The following is a 13995-nucleotide window of genomic DNA, read 5'->3' as shown; positions in this document are numbered from 1 at the left end:
GGTCAAGTCTCAGCACGGTGAAACGCACACATCTCAGAACCCCTCACAGGTGTACGCTGCTATTGAGACGCTTTACCTGTCACTCACCTGCTGCCTTTGATTTGAGCCAGCGTTTCAACCGTTTCCTGTGCAGGCTTAACATTCCAGCGCTAAGGCCTCGCATGAGCGAAATGTTAAAAGGGAAAACGTGCGCTCGAGGGCAGCGAGTGTGTCAACGTCTGGTTTGACAAAATGATGCTGTAACTCTGTGGAGATAAGTGGTGGTTTGTGTAGCAGTGATGTCGGTAATGGTTATGCTGAAAACAACATGAGGCACCATTGAATGGCATTTTACTGTTGCTCATAGTGAATTGATAAATCATCTAACAGAAAGTATTAAACGTTCAGTGTTACAGACATGAATGATCCCTCAAATCATGTGTGTTGTTGATGAGAGGTGTGCTGTTACTTTACTAACAGATCACACTTATCATTTACACCTGACAAATGATAAAAAAGTGAAAAATAGACTTATACTGTAGACCCCATAGACTTGCATTGAAGGAGGAACATTGGTCGCTCTTTCGAGTTCTGTTGGTGTTTACTTTAGCCGAAATGACCACCTGACGCTCATTATCCGGCTTATTACAAGATTACTTGAAGAAAAAAAATGGACATGAAACATTAATATGAGTTGAAATTATTTTATTCGCTCGTAGAGATAACAGAGTGATACGAGAAGCAGGAAAGATGACACGCAAATCACGGATGAGTGGCTTTTATTTACAAATATTAGACCTCTAGATGCAGGTCTGTTTCGAGCCACCAGGGGGCCCCACAAAGCAAGGTCGTTTTTTATGAAACATTTTTTTTTATTGCAATTTTTTTAGTAACTTATTGTTCATTTGTATAGATTTGATTTTTAATTGTTAATTGTTATTTTTTATTAATATATTTGTATTATATATATATATATATTCCAATTTTAAGTAAATATTAGTGCTGTCAATCAATAAAACAGTTTAATCGATTTAATAACATGATGTGCCGATTAATTAATTGAAGTAATTTTCGGAGAAAGCCTCTCAAATAACAATAATTCAATATATAATGATGAAATAATTATAAATAGTTATATTTAAATAATTACAAATAATATATATATATATATATATATATATATATATATATATATATATATATATATATATATAATATTCAGATAATTAAAATGCATTACATTATTGTGGGGTTAAGCATTGATAAGACAATACAAAAAGTGTCTTTAGAATCCAATATAATGTTTATTTGCATATCATTGAACATAAGCCAATCATTGACCTACATTTCACAGCAAACCATTTTGTAGTTGAATCTGTCAGTCAGTCCAAGATTTATTGTGAGGGCTTGTTTAAGGACGCACCAATGTACACCTGTGTCAGACGGACACTTTTGGGGCATCTCGGTTGCGTTGCTTCATATTAATCGCTGTGTCAAGTTAAACGTAGTTTAATACTTAGAAAAACACGTCTTTAGATCCCTAAGTTTGGACTTGCGCTCCATCAAGAGTTTTGAACGCAAGATCGCGTCCTCATGTTGTGTTTTCTGCTCAAGGGTTGTTTGTTCTCTGTATAAGCTGCTCGTTGCCTATACAGCTGGAGTTTCACTTACTGCCCCCTGGAGAAAACAGGTGGTACTACAAGTTTGAATTGCTCAGGAATCTTCCTTACTACAGTCCGGAGACATGATTAATTGCATTAATGTTTTTAACTCATTATTTTTTATATAATTAATTGCACTGAATTAACGTGTTAAATCGACAACCCTAGTTAATATATTCAAATTGGTTGAAGACGGGACGTATTGTGGTGTCATATGCTCAGAAACGGCCCTGGCTAGATGGCACGACTGACTCATCAGAATCGATTATTTCAGAGAGTCGTGTAATAAACATGAATATTTGTTAATTTAATCAATATTAAAGGAGATTTTGAGACATCTCATTCATAATTTCTCTTTGTGATGAAGACATTCAAATCAAGAAGATGAAGATGAGACAGAAGACCTGAGACATCTTTTGAGTTTGTTGTCATTTATTCTTGAGTGGTTTATGCCACACAGCTCATTGAGAATGCCATTTATCAGCCTCTGCCCGTCAACACCTGATAAGAGTCCAATGGGAGCTTTTTTCCCAGAGTAGAGGAATCAGACCGCAGTCATCAGTGTTTGAATGACAACATGTTCCTCAGATAGAGTCAGAACACACTGAGCGGATCTCAGCGTTCCACAGAGATAGAGAGATCGAGCAGGAATGGAATATTACTAACGTGATGGATCGTTTAAAGGGATAGTTCAGCCAAAAATTACAAGTTGTCCCAAACCCGTCGCTGTTCCATGGAACACAAGAGGAGATGTTTAGCTGCTGTCAAGCTCCAAAACAGACAAAAAGCACCATATTTGTGGCACTATATTCCAAGTTTTCTGTAGATTAAAAGTTTATAAAAGAGCTGCTAGAACATTCTGTCTAAAATATCCTTGTGTTCCGCGGAAGAAAGAAAGTTATACTGCTTTGGAGCGACATGGGGGTCTTGAATAAAAAAATCTTAGTGGTCCTAAAATTTGTTATTATCTATGAGGTCATCTCGTGCAATGACAAAAGGCTGATTTTGTGGTGATATCTAACATTTAACAACTTTTAAAGTGTTATACATTTATGTAGCTAATGAGAAACCATGAAATTATCACATCAATTTTGATACAAAACACTGATTTGAAATTTTCAGTTTTGTTCAAGGTGATTAAATCAAATGTTTTTTAATAACAGTCCAATAAGTGAAAGAACAGTATTTGGGTTAAAAAGCCTCCTTGTTACCCCATAAAAATAATAGATTTGTTATGAAGCATGTCCTGTTAATAGTCCTAAAATATGCTTTAACCCTTTAAGCACTGAAGGTGTTTTTAAAGATTTCCAGTTTCAGCTGCATACCCAAAATTAAAGACTTATAACGTGACAAAAAAAAAACAAAAAAAAAAAACAGGGAGGGTTTTTTTTAAAAGAAAACTTTTCAAATATTTTAATGATATAGATTATGATATATTCTGAGACTCTCAGCCTAAGAAACAGCTGAACAATATATATAAAAATAAGCCAAAAATGTACTTTTTTTCCTGATTTGACATTATATATCTCTGGGTGTAAATAAGGTGGCTCCGAAAAACTGCTTTTGTTTTGTTCCTAATCGTGTCAACTGTATCTGAGAACAATTTTGTGTTGATATGACAAAGCAATCAAAAGTTATAACATTACAAAAAGAATTTATAGTGTTCAAAAACATCTCCAAACAAATAAAACATAATAATTGTACATAAGAACTAATTACACATGCAAACACAACAATGACTAAAGGTTTGCATAGCATGCAGACATGATTTTAGTAATGAGATTTCACAGAATGAGTTTCATTCTGTGTCATTTGAGTCATCATTGAGTCTGTGTCATGTATTTGGCGCCATCTCCTGGTGGTCATATGTAACATTGTGCTTCATGTGGATTATCTAATGATCTATGCATCTGATTATCTTGTGTGTGGACTCGTTTGAAAGATAATCATCTCCTCTAAGTAATGATGTGTGATATTTTATGTTCCGTTTATTTTTCGTGAAGGTGTTAGCGAAAAGGTGGCATATAAGCAACACCAACATAATTCTCAAAGACATATACTTAGCTATTACTCGCTATATTTTTGTCTGTGAGTAAAACAAATAGGCTGGTTGTATTTTACTCTTTGAGAGATTTCCAACAACATATGACACATGACTATTTGATCAGTTTGATGTTTTTACTGATTGCAATAATATATACAGTGCAATTTTTTTTTTAAAATAAATGATCAAAATGTAACACTTCTGATTTGTCTGCAAATTTCTAAGCACTTGTTAAGTTTTGGTCATAATGTCTACATGCACTGGAAAGTAGAGCTTCTAAACTTTCAAATATTACCTATTTTGTGTTGGACTGTAGTTATTAATATTTTGACGATTATTATTTTTTTCTTGCTGGCCCATCTGAGTTTTAAAGGATCAAAATATAATTTTTTAATTTCTTAATTTATTATTTTTTTATTTTATGGTAAAAAAATGGCCCGGACATGTTCTTGACAGGTTTTGTGAACCATAATATATATCTTTTCAAAGGGTGCGTGAAATTACAGGGATTTCATCCCACTTATTTGAGTCTTTTGAATCCGTTTAGATTCATTCACTGACGTGTTCCGTCACCATTTCTGATAACATTTTACTCCAATAAGAGGCGACAGCTGAGCATCTCTTATGTGTAATAATGAGTTAGTCATTAATTTGATTCGTTGAGAACGCGGAGTCGTTCACGAAACAATAAAAGTGAATGAGAAAGATTTGTTCGCTTGAAAGATTCATTCAAAAACACTGATTCGTTTACCTGTGTTTTAGGCAAAGACTGGACAAAACGACGCAAGTATGACAAACAGTACATGTAATGTGGATTCAAGTGCATAATGTTAAACACCGAACCACGTACACAGTGTGTTTTATATTCTGAGGTGGGTAAAATTACTAACAATGACCAGCCAAACCACAGTGCGAAGCCGCGCTTTCCATACATAAAAACAAGTGCCTCTCACGTTTAATGACCGTGGAATAGGGCTGCACAGTTCATTGAAATAAAATCGAAATCGCGATTATTAAACTGCAAAAGGCTGCGATTTAATTTAATAATTAAATAAATAAATAGTATGCATGTGCTGCTCACTTCTATTGTGTTAGTGTATTATTACAGTGTTTTCAGAGCGGTTCTGTGCACCACAACTCATAACATTTTTGACATTTTAAAATGTTTTAACAATTTAACATTTTCAAATAAATAATTGTATTTATTTGTTTCTTTGCTTGTTTGTAGCTTATGTGAAAAAGGATTTTAAGAGGACTGAAGAATGATCCATCAAAGAGTGGCCTGACTCTAAGTACATGAGCAAAACATTACCAAATGTTGGTCAAAAAGGAATCACGTACTAGTTTTTTGTTTATCATATCTGTCCAAATTGCAATCGCACTATTCTTCAAAATAATCGCAATATGACTTTTTGTCTAAATCGTGATTTACGAACTACAGTAGTGTCACTTAGTTGAGTTACTATTTGGATTTTTTCTTATTTATATTTTGGTTACATCACCACAGATTAGCATTTGTGCATTTATTTATTTTTTAGGGGGGTTTGTATGTCATAAATACATCGTTATCTGTTTACTACTGACTCGAAATGGAAACAATGACAACAGTAGCAACCAAGAGTGTTTCTGTAATTCCAAACTCTATGGAGCGTGTTTGTTTTTGTGTGTTATAAATAACTCCACACTGTACAGCAGTGTGAGTTTGCTGCTGATAAAGGAGGCAGTCGGAATGGTAAACATGAGGACAGTGTTGTGTCTACTGAGAGGTTGGCATTGAACGCCAGCGATCTTACCTGATGCTTCTGAGTAACAAGACAGATCATGAAGCACTGATGCATGAACATGCATGAGCATGAATGTAAAAGTTTGGTGCAGTGTTTTGTTATTAAACATTTCATATACAGTGAGTGTCATTGTATTAGATAGCAGTAAGTGGCATGCACAAATGAAGCTAAAGCTTTTCTCAGAGCTATTCACTTCAGTTTTCTGAGCCTTTAAGTGAATGTATGAAGTCAGTTCCTCACATTAACTATCAACATGTGCCACTAATACTTGACAAACAATACTAGTGTCGCAATACTGTATGTCTTACTAGTGTCGCAATACTGTATGTCTTTATTTACAACCATGGCCAGGTCTAAGGGGAAGCTAGGGAGAGCAATGCCCCCTAAATGTACTTGTGCCCCCAAACACTTCTGACACCCCCTCACCTCCTGGTCTGAAGGATAGACAACCACTTACCCACCCTAAAGGTCAAAATGTCCCCCTAAAGATCATATATTAGTACCAGCCCTGTTTACGACACTAGATCTATAGTTTTTTACCATTACAAACTGAACAAACTCTTTGTGTGTGTGTGTGTGTGTGTGTGTGTATGTGTGTGTGTGTGTGTGTGTGAAATGTTTAGCTTGACAAGTGAATTACATTCAGACAAACGTGGCTTAAGTGAAAAAAATTCACTGTAAGAAATAATCCGTAATTTTAACGATAAAGAAATAGTTAAATGCTAGAGTAAAAAATATACATATATTATTACACTCAGAATTATTCATTTAATTTTACGGTAAAATATTGTTAAAAATAAATAAATTAATTTTAGATTAAAAAAAAAATTTGATTTTACCGTATAATTAATGATAAAAATGTATGTTATGTTTAACAAGATAATACATGCACTTTTTACTGTAAACTATTGTTAAAATTACGGTAAAGGTCCTAGAATTCCTAATCACATTTCACTATATTTTATGGGAATAGTTATTACATTATTTTTGTGTCCCGTGTGTTAGCCTGATGGTGTCTTGTGTTTGTGTGAGTCTCTACATATGTATTAATTATTAATTATAATACCTGGCAACCACAGTTGCAGGCATTTTACCATAAATTGAACAGATTTTTTTAGGGCCACTGTATATAAAATATATTTAGTGTTTTATAAATTCTAAAGAAATGGCATTATATACAGTATGTTTCTCTCCCCTGTAAATGGTTTTGTGTGGCGTTATGCGTAATTGGATCTCACACAAAGACCCGTGTGTGGTGAGGAGAGGAGAGGGACAGGGTTCTTCAGCATAATCTCATTTTATCAGTTAGGCGAGACAAAACACGGATCTCTTCCAGCCTGATCTCACAGTGAAATTGGCAAGAGTAGATAGACTTTTCTTTCATCGAAATCGGTATACGTTGACCGAAATCTCGAAACACTGCCCCCAGTGGCCAAAGCGGTAAGTGTTGTAGGGCACATTTGCACGTGTGAGCTCCATTTATGTCCAGGAGAGGTCACCAAAAGCTACAGTAGTAGTGAAGCAAGTTGTTTTCAGCTTTACAGGACGTTATCCAATGAAGAGAAAAGCATATATTTATAGATTCTATCCCCCAACCCAAACCCAAACCTTACCTTAACCATCAGAGGAGTAAAAAAGTAAAGTTAGAGGGAAAAGTGAAACTTCGGAATCATGCTCATCATTGATTATTCAAATGTGGTTACTGTCTGGCTTTGAACCCTAGTCTCCCACGCAGCTGATGCAATATGTTGTCAATCATGCCAGGTGGAAAGGTAAGCATATTGAAACCACTGCAAACATGTCTCATAAGAATGCTGCATGTCAGCGCATCGGCATACAGTCGTCGATCCTAGGGTACCGAAACCATCGAAAACATCATGCTGACTTCACGTGTGATCATGTTGACTCTTCACATGGAAGCACAGAGTCATCAACGTCACACAGTAGTTCTTCTCGTCGTCATGCATCAATTGAGAATGAGAAAGAAACAGAGGGATTGAGAGAAGATGACAGGTCATCCTTAACTGATTCGTTATTCAAAATATCAAATGGCAAACGAGATCTCTTTATTTTCTCATTTATTTCTCCTAGGCAGCGATCAGATTACATGAGAATCAAACGGAGAATTTTGCTGAAGTCTTCAGATGTTTCTCCTGAGAAAAATTCTCCAGTAATCTCACGTGTCTCCTCCAGAGTATCAGAAGAGATCTCAACGATGTCTCGTCAAATTCTTAACCTTGTGCGACCCCACGTACACATGCGTGGACGTTGTATTTTGGCTTTGCTATATGCAACGCATAATTTAAATGAATTTAAACAGACTGTATACTGTTCACAAGGCTCTAGACTGTCATTTAAGGGTTAACCTTCTGCTGCACAGAGTCACGTGACACAATAACATGCCGTCGATTTCCAAGAAGCGCTTCTATGAGTGCAGAGCCAACAAAAGTGCCTCTGGTAAGAAACTTCTTTACGATTTTTCATTGAAACCTGTTTGGTTGTAAAGAGTAGCGTCTCTAGTTTCGTTTGATATGCTGCTTTAAAAAAATCAGTTCATTTTTCGCACGTTGGCGTGCTGATAAACATGATGTCCACATATGTGGAAGATCGTACCGCATTTCCTCAAAAGTTGAAAAAACATGTTAGTTATTTTGAATAACTTTCAACTCTAACACATCTGTGGGAACGTGTTACAAAGTAACAAGTTACTGTAATCTAATTACATTCCGCGGTAACACAGTAATGTAACACGTTACTTTTAAAAATTAAGTAATCTGATTACAGTTACAGACATGAATAAAATGACGTTACTTGGATTACATATTTATTGCTAAGACAATAATATCAATTGTTTATTTTTTTCTTTTTTTTCCCCAATTTGGAATGCCCAATTCCCAATGTGCTTTTTAAGTCCTTGTGGTCGCGTAGTGATTAGCCTCAATCCGGGTGGTGGAGGACGAATCCCAGTTGCCTCCGCATCTGAGACCGTCAACCCGCGCATCTTATCACGTTGCTTGTTGAGTGTGTTGCCACGGGGACATAGCGCGTGTGGAGGCTTCACGCTATCCACCGCGATCCACGCTCAACTCACCACGCGCCCCACTGAGAATGAACCACATTATAGCGACAACGAGGAGGTTACCCCCTGTGACTCTACCCTCCCTAGCAACCGGGCCAATTTGGTTGCTTAGGAGACCTGGCTGGAGTCACTCAGCACACCCTGGGATTTGAACTAGCGAACTAGTGAACTCCAGGGGTGGTAGCCAGCGTATTTTACCACTGAGCTACCCAGGCCCCAAGACAATTATATTAATTAAGTATAATGCATTTTAAAATGTATAACATTCCTACATTAGTACTTTTATATATATTGCTGTATCAGCTAATGAGCATGCGCTACGGTTGACGCAGTGGAGTGTAGTTGTTTCATTTCTAGATTTCATGCACTCACAGTCAATCTCAGCGAGTGCTATGTCAGTGTGCTCCCAGCCCTGGCTGGAGTAGAGAAGCATGCAAGGCTGGGCCGGCAACTAATCCTCCTCAAATCTCCGTGCTCTACCCCATCCTCACGCGCCTCCCTTGTGTGTCTCTCTGCAGCTGCCGCAGTAGGAGAGGGGATCGGCTTTGGGTGTATGTGGAAAACAGCGCACATTCCCGTCTGACAGAGGTATATATCGCTCACAAGGTGGGAACATTTGCGGAATGGCGTCTTGAAAAAGACGTCGCTAAGCAAATGTCTCTTTTATGTTCTTTATGCACTGTACACAATAAAACACAGACACAGTGCTATAGCGTTACAGATGCGCTAGTCATAAAGGATACTCAATTCGTCCGAGCACAAGCAGGGAGGTAGAAATAATCCACTCTCTGTAAAGTTGTGTAAACACACACATGCTGCACATGTACACACACAAACAGACATACATGCACACATACACATGCATGATGCAACACACAAGCAAACCTGTATATGCACAGTGAAAAGAAACAACAAGCACTCAAACAACACACACAATGGATTTACTATCAAAGTTGTTCACAAATATGTTTTCAGAAATGTTTTCAGTTCATTAGTATTAGTATTAGTCTTTCATACCATCACAAACACAGGTAAACAAGCATACTGTACATACATGCCACACACAGCTAAGAAGGTTGTAGATAGCGGACACACACACACACACACACACACACGCACACACCTGAAGATAATACTGCAGCATATTTGAGATAAGAAAGTTAAGTTGCATATTTAGAAATGCATTGAATCTCTTTAGCCAAGTTGCTGTATTTGTCATGTTGCTGTAATTTTTGTTAATGTTTTCAGTCAATATTAAAGTACTAAAAGAGCTATTAGTGCCACATTTGTTATTTTCGCAGGTTTGATTGGTTTTAGAAAGTAACTGCAAAGTAATTAGTAATCTGATTACTTTCCCGTAAGTAATCAGGTAAGTAATCCGATTACACTAAAAAACAAAAAAAAAGAAGTAATCAGTAATCAGTAGTGGATTACTTTTTTGAAAGTAACTTACCCACCACTGTCTGTGGGTAATTTAGCTTCATTTTAATATACATTTTATTATATATTATTGTGTTATCACTGTACAATACGGTTCTATTCATTAACATTAATAAATGCATTCCTATATTTACTGTACATTATCACACTGAGAATAAATGTATTCATGCAAAAGCTGATAAATGTGTCTTTCAGAGGCTTTATGTGGAGTTAGGATGAAAATAAGGTGCATTTCAAACTGTTCTGAGATCAGTGCAGACAGACAGCACACTGGAGGTTAAGTCATTCACTAAATAGGGAGCAAGGGAGCATCCTATAGCTCTCTATGCAGTTAAGTGCATTCACTCCTAAAATCTGATCAAAAGTTCAGTTTCAGGCTGCAGATGATGTTTGGATCACTCAACATGTTTGACACACATGTGACAATGATAATCAGTACATAGATTCAGAATTTATAATGTATCATTTTATTTTAACATGGTTGACAGTGATTGGAAAAAAATCTGACTTTCTATAGCTTAATATTATTAGTCCCGCTGTCCGCATATGAGGACATACATTTTTTTGAAAAACTATTTGGTCTAGAACAATTTTATTTTTTATTGTTTTGCATGTTTATTAGAGGCTACTAGTTACAAATCAAAAAGGGAAATGGAAAATGCACACAGCAGTCACGCTCGGGTCTCAAGAGGTTAAATAATCTAAATATGTTAGTTAAAAGGGAGAGTTCATCATCATTTACAGTAATTACCCTCATGCCATTTTTTTGGGTGAACTAGACCTTTATCACAGTCCACGTCCACATGTCGTCACATCAGGCTCCGATTAGAAGCATTAACCAACTTAGTTTGACAATAAACATCAACACACTGTTCAGGTTTCTCCCAGAGGATTAATGTGCTAAACTCAACTCAAGAAACCATTTTAAAGGGCAGTCGCACTTTTAAAGTTATTGTTTTCTCTATTGCAGCATTTTCGATTTTCTTCATATTTATTTATTTACATTGCATTCAAATCTCAGGACTGCAATTTATCTTGCTGTACACATCTAGTGTTCACACAATTCCCCAATCATTGCACTCCACATTTAAAGTGATTAAGAGTTATTTTCAGTCACCAGACTTTGGGGTGGAAACATTTCTTTATTAGCCTACCCCTGTCTTGTTTTACATTCTTGCATTTCTCTAATAACAAAACTCTGTGAAGTATTGTCTACTCACATACATACTCCCCTTTAAAATCATAAAATGCATCAAATAGCATTTTTATTTAATTTTATTTGTAACCTGAGTAATGATGGAGAGTGATGGTAGGTCTGTTTAGATGAAGTATTTGAGATGAATTGTACTTTCTAAATTAAACATGCATTGTGATGAGGTCATATGAAAATAATGTAGCATACTACAGTTTATAACATGTTTTGATGCATACTGTTTCACTTGCTTTTTAAAAAATACCAGACAGTATACCGTGTATTCTGTGCAATATTTAGTAAGCTAGTTTTCCATTCCTATCATGATGCTCTTGGTCGGCTATTTCCTGTCGTTGTGTGTTGTGACAGCAGCCGTTACCTGTGAAATCTCGGCCTTCACTTTCTTGCTCCGTTCTCATCTGTGACTCATTAGCGAAGGCTGCTTCTTAATCTCTCCGTTTGTTTGTTTGGCTTAACAGGGGGCAAAGCCGTGTCACACCCCGCGAGAGACGCCCACAAGATGGAGAAGAGACGGCCGAGCGCCGTACAGGAACCTGATGCTCCTGTGTCTTGTTAACAGTGAAGGTGTTTGTTTTCTTTCCTCTCCTTTCCTTCTTTTCTCTCTCTTCCTCCCTCTCTCCTGGAGGAATGTGTGTTGCCAGCGTGCGATGGGTGGCATTCGCGCCGGATCGGACAGAACTGTGGCCTTCCTTCAAATCAAACCCTTGTTTGTGTTTCCTCTGATTGAGAACACATTGGCTTGGACCGGGACCACTGGGGTACGTCTCTCTGGGGTCGCCGGAGCCCCTTCCTCTGCTTAGAACTGCAGCGGGTGCGGGACGTGTCGGGGGCCCGCGTGTGACCCCTAGAGAAAAATCCTGCAGGGAAGTAACCCGGTTCTGCCCTCAGAAGGGGGTGACCTGCGTGCCACCGGTGGCCCTGGTCCCCACCAAACCCTGAAGTGCACTTAAATATGGCACCTGGGCCCCACAGACGGGGCCCGTCAAACAAAGCGCCCAGCGGTCTCAGGTTACTTGACTTTTCCGGCACCCCACCAACACAATGAACTGTTAACTAGTAATGTTCAGAATGAAATTATATCTCTTCCTGTACAAAGAGAGTTGTTAATGTGAAATACAATATTTTCACTGTAAAATGTTGTACATTTCTGTATTTGTAAGTGGCGAATACACAATTCGGTTTGAAACAATGCTAGTGCACTGCAAACTGCACAGTACACACTGTGTGCTATTAAAAAAATAGTATGCAAAATAGTATGCAGTATGCAACAACAAACATTTCAAAGTGTAGAACATTGTTGTCATATGACCTCACTATGTTTAATAGTGTTGTTTAATTCAGCGAGTGCGGTCCAGTTATCACACACACACACACACACACACACACTTTTTGTCACACACACACACACACACACACACGTTTTGTTTCACACACGCACGCACACGCACAAACACACACACTTGTTTTTAAATCATTGTGGGGACTCTCCAAAGACTTCCATGCATTTTATGGATTTTATACAGATCTAACAATAATTTCTATCCCCTAACCCTAAACCTAAACCTAACCCTCACAGAAACCTTTTTGCATTTTTACATTTTCAATAAAACATCATTTAATATGTTATTACCCTTGTGAGGACAACTGGCTGGTCCCCACAATGTAGGTGATCTCAGGTTTTACTATCCTTGTGGGGACATTTGGTCCACACAATGTAGTATAAACATGTACACACATACACACACACACACACACACACACTCACATACTCACACACACACACACACACACACACACACACACACACACACACACACTCACACACACACTCACATACTCACACACACACACACACACATACATTCAAACACACACACACACACACACACACACACACTCACACACACACACTCACGCACACACAAACTCACACACACACAAACTCACACACACTCACACATACACATGCACACACATACATACACACACACACACACACACACTCACACAATGTGTGTTGAGCCCCCTTTTGTGCATCATCTTTCCATGTACATTCTTTGAGGAATATTTCAAGATCTGCTCATCATATCATGTTGTGTTTGGGCTCATTTGAATCGGGATCGTCTGCTGTAAGTTACGATATGTCATTGTCTGTTATATGTATGTTTCAGGAAGTAATAAGGAAAAATGTGTCAGGAAGACACTCCTGTTTATTATATTTATGTGTGTCTGTGGGAATTTCATTCACTGAAACTCACTGCAGTTTGACTTCTCAGTGAAACACATTTGTTCATTGCATTATAGAAAATGAGATATTTCCAATGATGTATAACACATGACTATCTCATCTTTTTATGGTTTTATCAACTCTGAATATAATTGTTGTGATAACAAATGTGCAAATGATGAGAATGAAACAGTTCTTATTTGTCAGTAAATTAAAAAGCATTATTTAAGGATTGGTAAAATCAGCTATATACATTATAAAGTCCAGATTATAAACTTTAAAATGACACCTATTTTGTTCAGATCAAGCAAGTGGTTATTGACTTATTATGTAATTATTACATTTCTTTCTTTCTTTCTTTATTTCCGCAGTGTGTGCCCCCACTAGCCCAGTATGAGCTCAGTTCAATTAATCCTATCAATAAAAATATGAATTTAAAAATATGTAAAAAAAAAAAAAAAAAGAAGAAGAAGTACAAAAACTGTCATATTTACTAAAAATGTATCAAAAAGTTGATAAAAAGATCTAATGCAATATCTTGTGATAATATATGCAATATGAGAGATTT

Source organism: Myxocyprinus asiaticus, chromosome 6 (assembly GCF_019703515.2).
Source record: "Myxocyprinus asiaticus isolate MX2 ecotype Aquarium Trade chromosome 6, UBuf_Myxa_2, whole genome shotgun sequence".
NCBI classification, from domain to species: Eukaryota; Metazoa; Chordata; class Actinopteri; order Cypriniformes; family Catostomidae; genus Myxocyprinus; species Myxocyprinus asiaticus.
Note: the sequence above shows the minus strand (reverse complement) of the source record.